This window comes from Chaetura pelagica, unplaced genomic scaffold (assembly GCF_000747805.2).
Source record: "Chaetura pelagica isolate M959 unplaced genomic scaffold, ChaPel_1.0 scaffold103, whole genome shotgun sequence".
Taxonomy (NCBI): Eukaryota; Metazoa; Chordata; class Aves; order Apodiformes; family Apodidae; genus Chaetura; species Chaetura pelagica.
In genome coordinates, this window is record NW_009953004.1 from 3,667,979 (window position 1) to 3,672,831 (window position 4,853).

Consider the following 4,853-nt stretch of genomic DNA (forward strand, 5'->3'; position numbering starts at 1 on the left):
CACCTCCATGACATCCTACCATCGTGGGTCTGTTTTCCTTGGTCAAGGAACTCAGTTCCAATTGTGACAAAAAAGAGCAGTGGCAACAATCTGACTGATGTCCTTCCCTAGAAGCAGAATTTGGCCTCAGACGCTGTTACTTTGGGGAAAACACTGTCATTTCTGAAAGGTGACTGAAAAAAATCAGTGTTGCAACTGTAATAAAATGGGGTGTGAGCTCCAACCTCCCTGCACGTCCTGCAGGAAGTCAAGGCTGGAGGCCCAGCAGTGAAGTCCCACAGAGACGAGGCAAAGGCTTTTCCATGGCAGGCACAAGAAGCCAAAAGCTTCACCTTCTCCTTGCAACCAGGCCCCAGGAAATAACCTGTACCTGAAAGTCTTTCTGCCCATTCTGTGGGCTCCTTGTTCTCCTGTTGGTTCTCCTGCAGCATTTGCTTCATAACTTTACTCAGCTGTGGTGAAAGAAGCAATTGCAGACACTGCACTTTGTTACTTCCATTATTACAGCTATGGGCTGGGAGTCCTCCCCAGGCAAAAAGGCACCAGCAATGAGCTTTTTTGGCTTATTACAAAGAAAATAAAATCTATCAATATAGAGAACTCTTTTTATTACAGAGATATCTTAACAAATAAAACCAGCATTGAATTGCCACAGAACACAAAATATCTGGCACAGAGAGTAGCTTATAATAACTTTGCTGGGGTTTGATGTGTGGTGCAGATATTTACCTTCTGAATCAATCACAAGTGCAGGTTCCACTGCTGTGTCAGAAAGGAATGAGCACAAGTCCCCCGGTGCTGCCTGGCAGCAGGGGGCAGGTTTCCACCCCCACTATCCCAGGGTCCCAAGTGCCATCCCAGCCGTGTCCCCACTGCCTGTCCCCTCCCACAGGGGCACGGCGCTGGTTCCCAGATGCAGCATCACTGCACTGTGGGCACCAGGATGTGACCGTGCAGAGCGTGGCTTGCCCAGTCCTTCTGGTACAAGAAAGGATTTCTGTGCCTCTGAAAGTCTCCTTTGAAACAGCCAGAGAAGTGCCATCACGCTGTAATTCCAGGATTCTGCCCTAAAGTGCAAGGATGCTCTGTGCAGTCAAAGAGGGCAGAAATAAAGGACACTCTGTTGTCCCCCAAGTGCAAATACTACCCCTGTCTAACCAGAGCCAGCTATAAGAAAGCTGGAGAAGCAGATACCAACACTAGGCCAGTGTATGCTCCTTTCATACCATGAAAGGATGGACCTTTGACAACTGGACAGTACCTAACCAGAAAAAACTGTTAATTAATAGTTTCCATTAATATTGGCACAGACTGACTCCTCTTCTGAAGAATATTTATTTGCAATCAGTGGGCAATCAGAAAACAAGCTCTTAGAGCATTAAATAGGTATCTTTAGCAATACAAAATAGGGCATGCCTTTATATATATATGTTTATATTTATATGTTTAACATATATTATGGGACTGAACCACCTAGGGAGAGAGATCAGCAAGTGGGGCAGCAGCTGCAGGGAGCTGCAGGACAGCCTGTGCTGGCAGGTGACCTGGCAAGGGAGGCCAACTCTGCCCAGTGGGAGGCAGATGACACCAGAGGCACTCCCTCAGCATCCCTAGGGACCACAGCAAGGACCAAGTGACACTGTGTGGGCTGGAGCAGAGCAGTGCAGGGTGGGAAGGAGGTGGGCACCACATTGGCCCTGGAGGGCTGACCCCTGGCAGTCACCTGCCTGTGCATGGCACCACGCTCTTGGTACCACCCTCTTGGTGCCATCTTCTCAGCCCTGTCTTGGCTCCATTGTCCCTAAGCCAGGCACAAAGGACCTTTTGCCCAGTGTGGGAATGGTGACACCAAGGGGGTCCCTCTCCCAGTGCTCACCCATCCTGAGGAAATCCTCAGGGGCAGCTTCTATGTGATGGTGAAGATTGGTGAAATTCTCTTTGCTTTATTAAAGCAAAAATAGACAAGAAAACGCAGTAGAAAACACAAAGTACAAAGATACATGGCAGGACCTGCACTTTGGTATATCTTAAGCATATTTTTTTTTTCTGCAGTTCCTGCAGCAGCCCAAGAAAATAAAGAAAGAAACAGCATTAACTCCCCCAGAAAATACAGACACAGGTGCTATTGGTTCCCACCTCCTCCACTCATCCCTCTAATAGTATCATTAAAAGTCAACCTTTGAATACAAAAGTTGCAGAAGTTTAATTAGATGCTGAAGGGACAGAGCCCACAACCCCAGTGCCTGGGGTTCTGCAGTCTCTGGGGAGGAAGGCAGCTCAGGGCCCCCTGCACAGGGACCAGGGGGCTTCACCAGAGCTCCTGCACCCTCTGGGAGCATTTGTGGTGGCAGCAGCATTGTACAGGTGAGCTGCACACATCTGGCAGGTGAAACATCAGCAGTACCGCCTTCTAAACCATTTTTCATCTGCTCTATACTTTCACCAGCATGTCAGTGTGTGCAAATCCCTGTTAAGTTTGCTTTTTCCCCAACCTCCCAGCAGAAAAGTAAGCAGCAGAATATCTCCACTCTCATTAACTAATGAAAACTTCACTGACATGAACTTGTGCAAAACGTAAAGCTCTCCAGAGTAGCTGCTCAGATTGCTCACAAACACCCTCCTGTCGATGAGGGGGATCATTATCAACCCAGTTGCTCATGGTATTCTTCTGCTTAGCAGCCAGAACATGTTCAAGAAGAGAGAACTGCACCAGCAGGACTTTTTTCACTGGTTCATTTGCAAATACTAGAAGATCATAACAACATTTAAAACACTTGCAGCCCTCTAAAATATGAAAAGCTACTGAGAATCCCATCCTGCTGGCTGGTGTTCAGGCAGGTCACCTACAGATTCTGGTGCCACCTGCATGAAGGGATTTCAGGAGGAAGAGCATGACCAGGGCAGTATCTAGTAGAGGAGCAAACCCCATTGCAAATAACTGTAAAGAGAGCTCCTCCACTGCTACAGTTTTGTGTTGTTGTTTTTTTTTTCCCCTACTCCTTCCCTTAATGAAAATCTCATTGCATGACAGAGAAGGATCAGAAAAATTGTTCTGTTCTTGCTGAGGGTTTGCAAAGAACCCAGAGGTACCATGAGGGCACTTGCTGGCAGAGCTGTGAGTGATGGCAGCTGCTGAAGGGCCTGGGCAGCAGAAGCATTGGTGCTGTTTCTACATGACACACACGTGGCAACCAACTGGCCTGAACCCCAGTGCCTTGAATGTTGGAGCCACCCAACAAGCACGAGCAGCTGGTACCACACTGGGACAGGGCACGACACAAGGCACGTGCCTGACCTGGTTCACCTGCCCTGGCCAGGTCTGAGCAGGAGGGTTTGGTGGGAAGGGGGGACCAGAATGTTGTGGGCAACATGGGCTGGGCCACTTTGTGGGGAGTGGAGCCATCAAAGAAACAAATTTGACTATGGACATAGAGGGAGCCAATGTGTCCTGAACCTGAGGTATAAAACAGGGCATTTGTGCCTGACCAACCAAGCCTGCCCTCCTCAGAGATTCCCAGCTGTAGGAGTCACTGGCACCTCAAGCTCCATCAGCCTTTTCTGGGGTTGTTGGCTGGCGACCCAGTACCCACGGGAGCCTTTATTCATCCCTGCAGCAGAGCTGCAACTGGCTGTGCCACCACTGTGCCATACAGAGCTGCTGGGGACAAGCGGGACATGAGGAACACGTGAGGGATGAGGCACAAGGGATGGGGTGTGAGTGATGTATAAGGGACCATGGCTGAGGGATGGTGTGTGAGATAGTGCAGGAGGGACAGCGTCCTCCCCAAGTGCAATCAACCACTGCAATCAGCAGGAGCTGTGTGCACTGCTGGAAGGGCAGGGGATCTCCTCAGGGTTTCCTTTGCAGCCCCTGAAGCACCAAAGCAGCCCCAGTTCCTTCCCACAGCCACCTCCTAAAGTCCAGCAGGAACTGCAGCCCCCTGGCCTTGCAGGTCCCTCAGGTCCTGGCCCTGATCCTTTGCTCCTGGGACTCTGGGCTGCTGGCATCAAACAGCTGGGACAAAACGGGAAGTAGCATAGTGGAAAACTGGGGTCTGTGAATACCCAGCAGGAGCAGAGCTGGTGAGGGGCTGGAGGGGAGAGCGTGAGGTGTGAGGAGCTGTGAGGAAGCCAGGCACTTGAAGAGGGGGTCTGGCTGTGTGTGGGGGAGCAGCAGCTGCCCAGGGTGGGAAGGTGACTGCTGAGCACCAGGCATCTGCAAGGCAGGCCCAGGTCCAGCTTCACCAGCCATAGGAACAGCATCCCAGGTGGAACACAGTAAACATCTGCCATCTCTGGGGGTTTCCCAAAGTCACCTTCTCCTCCAGGCCCTTTGCTGACACCCCGGGAGCTGCAGCCACGAGCAGCCCCCACAGCTCCCTGACCCAGCAGCAGCTCCAGCAAACCCATCAGGCTGCAAAACCATCTCATCCCCCAACTCTTCTCTCTTTCTCTGCTGCAATATTTTAACTCATCTGCTTTCCAGCACCATAATGCAAATAAGAAATCCCAAAGGAGGCTAGTAAGGTAATCCACACCCAAACTTCTAGGTTCAATCTGCTTCTTATCTTGTTCTATTTTTAACGCACACCCAAACCCAACAACTGCTGCCATTTCTCCTGACCTCCCGTGGCCCTGGGCCACTCAAACACACAAAGAAGAGAGTGTGGACACGGTGCCACTGCCACCACCTCCTGTCCCAGCACAGTGAGCCAGATCTGGGCAGAAGCTGTAGCTGGAAGTTCAGCTCAGAGGTACCTCAGGAAAAATAGAAATCTCAGGAATCCCAGCAGGTCTGTTACTGTCTTCTTGGCACCCTGCCTCTGTGGAGGGGATTCCTCAAGGCACTGCAG